The following is a 12,220-nucleotide window of genomic DNA, read 5'->3' as shown; positions in this document are numbered from 1 at the left end:
CAGTGTTCACTGATTGACACTTGTAGGGGTAGTGCTATCATTTTGTTTGGTTCACTGATTGAAACTTGTAGAGGAGTCAGTCGCGGGTGGTCTACCAACGCTGCGCGCCTTCTGCGCAATTGCGGGAATCCACTATGAGACTTTTCGTTGTCGGGATCTTTTCTCATCGGATAATTTGGCACTGCCATGCGAACGTATTGTACTCCCTCCTTCCTAAATATTTGTCTTTGTAGAGATTTCAACAAGTGGCTACATACGAAGTAAAATGAGTGAATCTACATTTTAAAATGCGTCTACATACATTTGTATATTATAGTCCATTTAAATGTCTAGAAAGACAAATATTTAAGAACGGAGGGAGTACTATGCAGGGCTTGGGAGTGTTTGTCTGAAAATTCGGATAAATAAACAAAGCATTGTTTGGCAAAACAAAAATATGACAAGTTAAGCTAGAGTTTAGGCGCTCTGGACAAACGCAATAGAGACTTTGTGAGAAATCTGCTGGGTTCGGCCTGGGATCGCGAGGCTCAAAAAACGGGCCAAACCGGCGGATTTTGGCGTCTTGATGGCGCGACTAGGGTTTTTGTTCGGCACCGGTGTGAAAAAAATCGCTCTGAGGAGGCCTGTTGGGTGTGGGGCAGATGCTCTAAGTTTAGTTTGAGAGAGACTTGGGATAGGTGAAGTCAAGGAAAAATACTTGTACTGTAGTCCTCGTGATCCAGATCGAACCTCTCAATTATTACCAGATCTAGATCTAGAGGTGGTACTACTCTCACTCAGTCTCGTTCGTTCACTCTCTCAAGCTGGCTCCACGGCCGGCGCTCCCCTGCTCTCCACTGCCCACCGCTGCTGTCCTTCACCTCCGCCTCGCCGTCCGGCAACGCAGCTCACTTCGCCTCCTCCTGGTCGACGCAACTCCGGTCATCTTGCCCTCTCACCATGGCGATGGCGGCTCCCACCCGGATCTGAACCAGCCGCACCCTACCGCCCGCCGCCGGACAGCAGCAGGTCAGTAGCCTCTGTGTGTGTGTGTGCACGCGCGCTCTGTTTCAGTGCCTCCATTCCTGTACCTCCCCTTGCTCGGTGTGACTCACCCAACCCCCATTTGCAGCAGCTAGGTACGCGTCACCGGCGACGGCATCCGTCACCGGCAGGAAGGCAGCATCCATCACCGCCAGACCTCCGACGCACCGTGCCACCGACGCACAGCAGCAGGTCAGAGTTCTGTTTCTGTTCTCTCTCTCTCTCTCTCTCTCATGATTGGAAATTCTGTTTCCCCTTGTGATTGAAAATTCTAGCCTGATGCCTTAATTATATTTCTTTTGTGATTGAAAATTCCCAACAGGCCTGCTGTGCTGCGACCCAACCCCCAATTTGAAGCAACTAGGTGCTAGGCAGCGGCAGCGGCATCTGTCACCGGCAGGAAGGCAGACAGGCAGCATCCCATCACCGGCGTGCTTGCGACAACGTACGTACTAGTTTACAGCTACCAGCAGCCTATTTTTACCAACAAATTCCTTTTGATTCTTGGATGCAGGCGCCGCAGGTCGTCCATCTCTGCTTCTGGCCCGAGGATGGCCGACGCTGCCCTCGGCGTGGTGCAATGGGTGGTGAGCAAGGCGCTAGCCACCGTCACGGATATCTTCCAGGAGGCTTGGGAGGGCACCAGGATGTTTGGTCCCAACGTTGAGGCCCTCAGGATGGAACTGCTGCTCGTCAAGGCCACGCTCGAAAATGCTGCCTGCAAGGAGATCAGCGGTCCAGCCATGGAGGAGCTGTTGCAGATGATGCGGGACTCGGCGCACAATGCTCAAGACTTGCTGGACGAGCTGGACTACTTCCGCATCCAGGACAAGCTCCGCGGCACATATGAGGCTGCCGACGAGCACGGCGAGGGTGGTGTCCAGCACCTTGCCCGTGATGTTCGCCACACTCGCAAATCTATTAGCAAACGGCTGGCATCTTTCACCGGGTCCTGCTTTGGTGCCAATGCTCGCCATCCCCAACAAGAAGATGCAAGACAACATGTCAGCTGTTGCGCTTGGCAGCATGCTAGGCACATAACACGCGGCGATTCCTCCTCTGCGCCAAACGCCAATCAGGCTGATCAGGAGGTCTCCCCGCATCCACATGTTCATGGTAATGAAGATCGTGACAATGCACCAGAAACACCAATACCAGAGTTTAATAGGCCTGATTTCTCTCAAAGGATGACTGCCATTGTAGAGAAACTGCAGCCTGTGCGTAATGAGGTTGACAAGATTTTGCAACGTTATGACCGTAGAAGTGTTCTTCACATTGCCCAGAGCCGTCCCACCACCACACCTCTGAGTGCAGAGCCAAAAATGTATGGGAGGGACCATGTCATGAAGAGTATCATAGATGATATCACGGAGGGGCAATACAGTGACAAGGCTCTAACTGTGCTTCCAGTTATTGGTCCGGGGGGAATTGGGAAGACAACTCTGATACAACACATATATAACAACCAGCAAGTGCGGAATCATTTTCCGGTCAGGATTTGGATATGTGTGTCGTTTAATTTCAACCTGGGTAAGGTGCTAGAACAGATTAAAGAATATACCCTTGCGGCTGAAGGTGAAAATGGGTGTATGAGACCAGAAGAGCTGATTGAACACAGATTGAAATCCAAGAGGTTCATACTTGTATTGGATGATATATGGCAGTTTACTAATGTGGATGACTGGGAAAAACTATTATTGATACTCGGCAAGTCACAAGAAAAGGGCTCCATGGTTCTAGTCACAACTCGGCAGAAAGAGATAGCAGATCAAGTTAAGAAAACTGTAGAGCCAAAAGAACTGAGTGGTTTAGAACCTGAAGAGTTTAGGAAGTTATTCCTTGTTTATGTCTTTGATGCAGAGCAATATCCCAGTGAAAAACTTCATTTGCGTGAGACTGGAGATAAGATAACAGAAAAACTAAGGTGCTCCCCTCTTGCAGCAAAGACCGTTGGTAGATTACTGAGGACAGACCCTTGTTTGGCTCATTGGAAAAGGGTCCTAGAAAGTAAAGAATGGGTGAAGCAGACCAATGGCAATTGGATTATGCCTGCTTTGGAGCTTAGCTATGACTTTCTCCCTTTCCACCTGCAACAATGTTTTTCCTATTCTGCATTGTTTCCTGAAGATTACCCTTTCAGAAGCCGTGAGCTCATCAGCCTGTGGATTGGACTAGATATTTTGATACTTGATGGTCAAAATCAAACACTTGAAGACATAGGTTTCAGAAATTTACAGGAGTTAGTCATCCATGGATTTTTCAGAGAAGAGCAAGTTGATGGTGATCGGTGTTATGTTATGCATGACCTGCTGCATGATTTGGCATTGAAGGTTGCATCTCATGATTGCCTTAGTTTACGTTTCCCTGATGTTGGATCAGTAAAAATTTAGCCAACAACCCGACACTTGTCTATTAGCACAGAGGACTTGGATAAATATGATGCAGTGTCTGGTGAAAAATTAAAGACTAAATTGGAAAAACTGAAGACAACAGTGAAGGTTGAACATTTGCAAACACTGATGTTATTTGGGGAAATGGATGAAGGTTTTGCCAAGATACATGGTGATTTTTTTGGGGAAGCAAATGCTCTTCGTGTTCTTTATTTTCCCCACCTGATGTGCCCCATGGAGTCTGTGTTACATACCTTTTCAAGACTTGTCCACCTACGATGCCTATGTCTAGGAACACGGATGAGACAGATGCAGTTACCACCTAACATCTCTAAATTTTATCATTTAAGGGTTCTAGATCTTGAGAGGTGGGGTGGCAGTGGTGATTTCCCCGAAGACATGTGCAACCTTGCAAAATTGTGCCACTATTATCCCCCAAGGGATGATGGGCTTCAGTTTGATATTTATAATGTGGGAAAACTTAAACTCTTAGAAAAGTTAATGGTATTTCGTGTCAATAAAAAGAATGAAGGATTTGAACCAAAGCAGCTTGAGCATTTGACCAAGCTATGGGAGCTTGGCATCTACAACCTTGAGAAAATACATACAAAAGAGGAGGCAGCTCAAGCAAAGCTGGTTGAGAAAAAGTGCTTGAGGAGGTTAAAATTGGACTGGGATAGTGAGCAATCTAGCATTGAGCCTGGTGTGGAAGCAGTGGTTCTTGAGAGCCTTAAACCACATGGAAATCTTCAAGTACTGTGCATTAGAGGGCATGGAGGCCCTTCTTGTCCAACATGGCTGGGTGATGTGTGGGATCTTCGTGAACTAAGGTTGAAGGATATGGCAAGACTGAAGGAGCTTATTATAGGGAAAAGCTTTTTCATGCTAATAAAGCTTGAACTCATTGGCCTAGCAAGTTTTGAAAAATGGCTTTACACAAGTAAACCAGAGTCTTCCCTAGGTGGAGACGTGTTGCCAAGGGATGCTCATATCTTTCCTGCTTTGCAAGTGCTGATTATCAAAAACTGCCCGAAAATCGAGTTTCCGGTTTCAAACAACATTCTTTACCTAGATTGGTTTCCCAAACTACAAGAGCTTGAGATACGGTACTGTCCAGAATTCTCATTCGTGATTCCAATATCCCGGATTGAAAGTCTGCGTCGTGTCACGATCAAAGGTGTCAAGCTACTAGAAAAATTTGAGTACACAAAATCATCTGATGGAGCAGAATTGGAAATTATTGGAAAGGGTGATCTGCATAGCTTAGACCAAGTGTTAGTTTTCGATGAAAAAACAAGTCTTGAGAAACTGACACTCCAGGGGTGCCCACCTCTAGAGTTAAAGCACCTTATGATGTTAAGCTCGTTGAAGAAATTGATTGTAAAATGTTCAGTTAGTCTGGTTGGACCACTAAGAGGTCAGAGTAATGGGAAATGCCATCTCCCTGTTGAGTATATGAGGATCGAGTGGTTAAAAGGTATTAGTGGAAAGGAATTGACGGAGCTCCTCCCCCACCTCCCAATGCTCTCCAAACTGGAAATAATTCGTTATCGAAGAAGGGAAATGATGTTTTCGCGGCGGTATCAGCAACCAATGGAGATGGAGGAAGATGAAGTAACAGCAGCAGAAGGGGAAGATGATGATGGGACACTGCTCTTTCCAGCTTATCTCTCCGACTCACTACAGGATGCTCATATGTTCCCTCTTTTGCAAGTGCTAATTATTAGAGATTGGCCGAAGCTCTTGAGGTTCCCTTTCTCAAACCACATTGTTTCCCCAGATTGGTTCCCCAAACTACAAGAGCTTGAGATACAAGGCTGTCCAGAATTCTCATGGGTGATTCCCATCTCCTGGATTAACAGTCTGCGTCGTGCCACGATAAAAAATGTAAAGTTACTACAGGAGTTTGTGTACTCAAAATCATCTGGTAGAGCAGAATTGGAAATCGTTGGACGGGGTGATCTGCATAGCTTAGACCAATTGTTAGTTTTCGATAAAGAAACATGTCTTGAGAAGCTGACACTGCTGAGGTGCCCACCGCTGGAGTTGAAGCACCTTCTGAAGCTAAAATCGCTGAAGACATTGATTGTACACCTTTCAGATGGTCTGGTTGGACCACTAGTAGGTCAGGGTGATGTGGAATGGCAGCTTCCTATTGAGCATATCGAGATCTACAACATAAATGGTATTATTGGCAAGGATTTGACCGAGCTACTCCCCCACCTCCCGGGGCTCTCCAAATTGAAAATAAGTGATTGTGAAAACATAAAAAAGCTGGTAGTGGGGGTGGGTGTGCAACAAACAGCATCAGAAGCATCAGAGATGGGCGCGAGGTGAAATAACAGCGGCAGCAGAGGAAGAGGATGATGGGGTGTTGTTCTTCCCAGCTCATCTCTGTGACTCACTACTGGAGTTTGAGTTCGATGACTGCCCAGACCTAGTCCTGGTGGAGCCACCAACTCTTGTTCCTGGAAGAGGAGGGCTCCAAGCCTTGCAAACCCTTCAGAGATTAAGCATAGCGCCTTCGCCCAGGTTTTTATCCAGATTGGAAATAGTGCCTTCCCATCACATTTTTCCTTCGTCCCTGCAATTCCTGGAGCTTATGGATGTGAAGGGCTTGATGACACTGGAGCCCCTCTCAAACCTCTCCTCTCTTGTCACATTAAAACTGTTGAATTGTGGAGAGGGTCTGACATGTCGGGGCTTGCAGCCTCTCCTTAGCACCGGGGGCCAGCTCAAAGAATTAAGACTCTCTTTCAGCCCTAAATTCTTTTCTGGTTGGGAGGACGTTGAAGGAGGAGGAGAGCAGCAGACACATTTTGTTTCATCCACACTGCATGAGCTCATGACGGATGACGCAGCAGGATTTCTTTCTGCACCCATCTGCAGCTTCCTCTCGTCCTCCCTTACCAAGCTGAAACTTTGTGGGGACTGGTCTGAAGGGATAGAGCGCTTCAGCAAGGAGCAAGAGGACGCCCTTCAGCTCCTCTCCTCCCTCCAGGAACTAGAGTTTTGGCAATTTCACAATCTTCAGCAACTCCCAGCAGGATTGCACAACCTTACCAGCCTCAAGGAATTAGCGATCCACTCTGCAACCCTCTCGTCATTGCCCAACGATGTCCTCCCTGAATCACTTCAAAAGCTAGTTATTATATACGGGTGCAACGAGGAGCTAAAACGGCACTGCAGGGGGTTAGAGGGAACCATCCCAGAACTCATAATACACTGATCCAAGGTAACACAAAATTCCACTTTGCGCTTTTCCTGCAATCATGCTTAAAACACTTTGTTTGTTCCCATCCACTGTGCAGGGCCGTGCCTTGGAGTTTCCATGTATATTCTTCTAGCCTTGTAGTGTTCTGCTCTTTCCATACGACACTCTTGCCTCATGCAGTGACATGAGGGTCTTGTGGCCGCTGTCTTCCTTCCTGTACATAAATCTGGTAAGCACATCTAAATTGGAACTTTACTCATGCTGTATCATATCAATTATATCCACTTCCACTTATACTCGCTGCAAAAAAAAATATCCACTTATGCTCCTGTTATGTTAGATTTCCATTTTCTTCCCAATGGGAGTGAAAGTATTTAAGATTTGGTCTTTCAACAAATGAAAAAACCAACATCAATATCAGCCAATGCCTTCTGAAGTCTCTCTTCTTTTCTTCCTAGAAACCTGTGATAAACATTTGTTTGGTTCTTTGTGCAGGTGTTTTTTCAATGTAACGGGTTTCTTCCTATTTGCACTTAATTTGGGTTATTGTCATCCCTTCATTAAGATGTGTCAGTCTACTTTCCTATTTTGAGTGTCACGATCAAGATAGCAGTACGACATCAGTATGGAATAAATGAGACTTCGGGTCAGTCTACTGATATTAAGGTGACATATTTTTTTCCATATACTGCTATGTTGCGATCGGTACAGGGTGTTCTTGCATTTCTAATTTCTGTTGGCTTGTTGTTCAGGCGTTTACATTTTGTCCAAAAACTCATCAAGACTGAAGGTGTACCTGGAAAATGTTCAGTTTTAGGGATTAAAGGATCATCTTGGCATAATTATGGGAAACCATGAGTTGTCAGTGTTTTGCTACTGATAAGGTTTGAAGTTTTTCAATTCAGTTGACATTCTACTGATACCTCGTATTCTCGTATTCGGTACAACTGTTGTTGTTTAATGATATTTATTGGCATATAGGATCTTCGCAAGAATAGCCTGTATACCATAGCAGTGCACGTGTGAAGCCAATTCAGATCATGGGGAGTAGTAGCAGTTTGGAGGTGAATTTGTGCAAGTGTTACAGTGGAGGTAATGCATTGCACGGCATTTACAATTTTGAAATTGCAAAACCCCATTAAGGCACAAAGATGCATGATCGCAACATATTCATGATTAACACTAGTTTACTATGTTGTTCTATCGCGCCTCGGTATAAAATTAATATGTAAATTACCTTTATTAATTTTTAATTTTCTTTCCTCACTAAGTCAGTATAGTAAACAGTCATGAAAAATGGATGTATTCATCTCAAAAGAATGCTTTGTCCCCCAGCCCAGGACATTGTCTTCTTACTTCTATGAGTTCAGAAGATCTCCCCTTTCGAAGCACTACTCATCACCAACAGACTGGCAGAGCTGCACAGTAAGTTTATGAATTGACCATAATTTGTCTCTGTCTACTCTTTGAACTTGCAGTTTTGAATTGTCTGAGACTTAAATTTGTAGCACCATGACGGAGGTAGTAGAATGTACAACGCAATGGTGCATGCTTATTATTTCCTACATGAACACTCTGTTTTTCAGCTCTAACTAGCTATTATAAGTGAGCTGGAGTTATATCTCGAAATCCTTCAATTGCTCAACATCAGCAGTGTGTTCTGAACGTTTAGTACTGCTCACTGTAAAAAAATGTAGTACTGCTGATAGAATCCATTTCATCTTAAGGCACCAAAATAGGCTACAAACCTGCTCTTGAGAGGCCAAAATCATCCAGCCAGTTCAAGCCCCGTTTATCAGGACCTTATTCCCATTATGTTATTCTGAAAAGGAAAAAAAGAACACTTCTGCAAACTAAGCCCCGTCATAAGTAATCACTATAGTTATTTTAGTAGAACTAATCGAGCTTACTACTGAAAGATCGAAGCCAACACAGTATGATTTGCAGATCTTATCAATCTATTATCTTGGTGAAAGTTGCAGTGCGGTCTCGGGAATCATTTATGCATTTGAAGTGATACAACATGGGCAACTGCAGCTTCGAATTGGTCCCTAGTTGGTCTTCAGATGGACTCCCCCTCTAAAGTATTTTCTCTAATTCTGCAAAGAACTCTTTGCTCTCTTGTATCACACTCTAACCAAAACAACTCTCTTTTACTATGCAAATTTAAGCTTCTTTTCATGGTCTTTTATCTATTTCAGTCAGAAATGTGCTTCATTGCTCCAGGAAGATGCAGCCAACAGACCTCAAACTGGTATTGCAAAGGTAAGAAGGAGATTATGGATGCCTGTCTACTCTGAGTAAGAGGGACATTATGTATAACCAGCTAATGGAATCACTGGTCGATGTTTGCAGGTGTGACTGCAATGGAGAAGGTATAGATGCCGCTCAAAGAACAGTTCGGGGCACCGAAAGGAACACCCCTACTCATGGCTCCTGCCAAGAACGGCACGCAAGGAACTGCGGATGTTCATTCATGCGATCGAGGTAAATAGGCTCCACTGAAGTGCAACTCTGCAAGATAGCTACTCCCTCCGTTCCAAAATAGATGATCCAACTTTGTACTAACTTTAGTACAAAGTTGGATCATCTATTTTGGAACGGAGGGAGTACATGTTCTTATCAATTTAACCGACTTGAAAACATTTCAGAACCGGCTGCCGAGGAGGTGACGAATTTACTTGCAACCACTCCGCGGAGCCACGCTAAGGAAGACGCAGAGGAAACACTGTCTAGGATAGCAGAAGCATAGCCTGCAGCTAGGTGGTGGTACATCTGAAGCCTGTCAGCCTTGCCATGTCACTCAGAAATTTCTGCGATGAGTAGGTACATCCAGTGAGGCCTTATTCACGTTCATACCGTGTAGTACAAAATATTATGAACCCTGACCGGCAGAAGCATGCCATTTACTTACACATCTCCCTACTTGTCAGGAACCAGACTGAAGAAATCGACACTTGCCATGCTGTTAACTGAAGAAATCGACACTTGTCATGCTGTTAACTGAAGAAATCGACACCCAGCAGTCGATTGGCGCCAAATCGGAAGGGCTCAACGTCGACCGTCAGATCTTCATCTAACAGCAACTTACAGCTTCGCTCGGAGTTACAACAGGCCACCACCCTTGGTCGCACATCCAGCGGCTCTGAACACTGGAGCGGCCAAAGTTTGAGAATAGTACTGTCTGTTGTATGCAACTTGCTCTGTTCCAGTATTGGGCTATCAGCCTATCACTGGGAAAGGTATGTTCTCCCTTTGCTGGAAGGTAGTTGCGTAATGGTTCGGTGTTATTTCCATGAGAATATAGGAATTTGATTGATACATGGTTCCAAAGTTTCAGACTCAACTGAGATTCTTTCTTTGGTTGCTTGAAAGATAACAATAGCCTGTGTTAAGTTTGTCATCTTCTCTCGTCACTCTAGTAAACACCGTCGGTATACTTTTTATGCTCCCCAACCAGACTACCAGAATCAATGATACTGTAAGACTTCAGAAGGCCTCCATTTTCTGAGCACTGCTTTGTTCCGTCTTCCGGATCCTGTGATTACTCCTTTTTATATCCCCATCACCATCCAATACAGAGTAATGCAATTCGTTCTGATCAGTCAACAGTGAATTACGATATCGATTATGCTGGGGATTTACTCTGATTGATCTTTAACCTAATTCAGACAGACTTGCATGTACTGCTGATAGCTAGTTTCAGTTACGATGCTGCTTCGTTTTGTAGACCAATCTCCTCGGAAGCAACAGATTCAATTGGGGGAAGGTGTGGTTGACTGAGGCAGTCTTCTGCCGCTGCAACATCCACGCAATAATGGTGCTGTTCGGTGGATGCAGTTTTGGCTTTCAACTGTTCCTTGTGACATCCTTGATACTTTGCCCCTCATTCTATTCTTCCTCTGATGCAGTGTACCAGATCCATCTTAAGTACACGCTAGTCGCACAGATGAAGTTGTTGTTGAAGAAGATTTTTTGAAGGTGACCCATGCTGCGGCTGCAGTACTGTCCAAGAAAAGTATCAAGGTCAGGCCTGAATATTCAGATATGCTTCATCTTAATCGCATTGAGAGATGATGCTTTTTGTACTAACTAGCAAGCAACTCCTCCGCTCAGGTCATAGTGACAAACTAACGACCAAGATTATCATTTCGTCGAGCCCCAAATACATGAAGTTGCAGCTGAAAGCCTTTTATTACCCAAAGGCCAAAACTGGCACTGCAAAGGTAAGGAGGAGATTGTGCATGTTTACTGTGAGTAGAGGGGCATCATGTGTAACAAGCTAATGGAATGGCTGGTCAAATTTTGCAGGTGTGATAGATCCCATTGAAAAGTTCAGGGCACCAAACGGCAAACGCAATGTGGTACTCACGGTTCCCGCCAAGAACAGCATGCAAGGACTTCTATACATCTGCTCGGCGACCTCAGCAACAGGTGTACATAAAACACCGGAGAGCGTTCATTCATGCGAGGTAAATAGGCCCCAGTGGACTGCAACTCGGCAAGCTAGCTAACATGTTCTTGTCAGGTTAACCGACTTGAAAACATTTCAGAATCGCTGTCAAGGAGGGTGATGGATTGAGTTGCAACCAGTCCGCGGAAGATCTGAAGCCAAGCTAAGGAAGAAGCAGAAACACTGCCTAGGCTGGCAGACGCACATATAGCCTGTCGGCTTGTGATGTTTGCTCAGAATTAAATTGCTGTGATGAGCATGTACGGTGTGAGGCCTTTTTCATGTTCATAACGTGTGTGCAATGGTTAGTATTTTGGTCATTCAGTACAAAATATTGTGACCCTGGTGGCAGAACGATGCCAATTATATTACTTACACATCTCCCTCCTTGTCAGGAACCAGACTGCATCATCTTCTGAAGAAATCGACATTTGTTATGATGTTGTTAACTGAAGAAATCGACAGCTGTCATGTTGTTAACTGAAGAAATCAACACTTGTCATCTTGTTAACTGAAGAAATCGACACTTCTCATGATTTTAACTGAAAGAAACCGACGCCCAGCAGTGGATTGGCGGCATGCAAGCTCCACCCCGACTTACGACACTCCACCACCCTTGGTCGCACATCCAAGAAAACGGCTCTGAAGACTGTAGTTGGGTCGCTATTTGAATTATTATTACCTTTATTACTGTCTCCTTGTTCACTTGCTTTACTTTTGCATTAAAGTTCAGAAGATTACCTTTCACTGGTTGTAATGGGTATAAAACCAACCCCGGATCTATCTGAGTGCCATGGACCTCATCTTGCTGTACTTGGGGTAAACCTCCTGGCTGGCATATCATCAAAAGTATTTCTTCATCTGTTCAAACTTGAAACCATTCCTCATCATTAGTTCACGTGATCATGATTTAGAAAGTACTGATGCGATGCGAGGTAATAAAGTGCACTGGCTACATCTTCTTATCAGTGAACGCTGCCACTGCCACTGCCAGGAAGTAACAGCTATGCATGTGCAGATGTGATATGCTTGCTGGATTCATGCTACTACTAATTAAGCAAGAAGAAGCAGACACATTGGGCAGGCTAGCACAAGCGTAGCCTGCAGCTAGAGGTGTGTCTGAAGTCTGTTGCCTGGTGA

The 12,220-nt window shown here is 44.8% G+C and overlaps 1 pseudogene across 1 annotated transcript; it reads left to right on the top strand.

Annotated features, from left to right (window-relative positions):
• The first annotated feature begins 735 nt into the window (after window positions 1-735).
• Window positions 736-11,940, top strand: LOC123043036 (uncharacterized; annotated as a pseudogene). Its single transcript, XR_006418985.1, has 20 exons — window positions 736-1,008; window positions 1,112-1,215; window positions 1,346-1,468; window positions 1,538-6,648; window positions 6,725-6,856; window positions 7,123-7,293; window positions 7,380-7,511; window positions 7,609-7,719; window positions 7,963-8,052; window positions 8,604-8,711; window positions 8,829-8,892; window positions 8,983-9,114; window positions 9,279-9,453; window positions 9,561-9,869; window positions 10,358-10,447; window positions 10,539-10,653; window positions 10,744-10,853; window positions 10,939-11,099; window positions 11,181-11,384; window positions 11,476-11,940. The product of XR_006418985.1 is annotated as an uncharacterized protein (transcript).
• The last annotated feature ends 280 nt before the right edge of the window (window positions 11,941-12,220 follow it).

The sequence above is a fragment of the Triticum aestivum genome, chromosome 2B, assembly GCF_018294505.1.
Source record: "Triticum aestivum cultivar Chinese Spring chromosome 2B, IWGSC CS RefSeq v2.1, whole genome shotgun sequence".
Lineage (NCBI taxonomy): Eukaryota > Viridiplantae > Streptophyta > Magnoliopsida > Poales > Poaceae > Triticum > Triticum aestivum.
The sequence above is the reverse complement of the archived record's forward strand: the minus strand, read 5'-3'. Positions and strand labels throughout refer to the sequence as shown.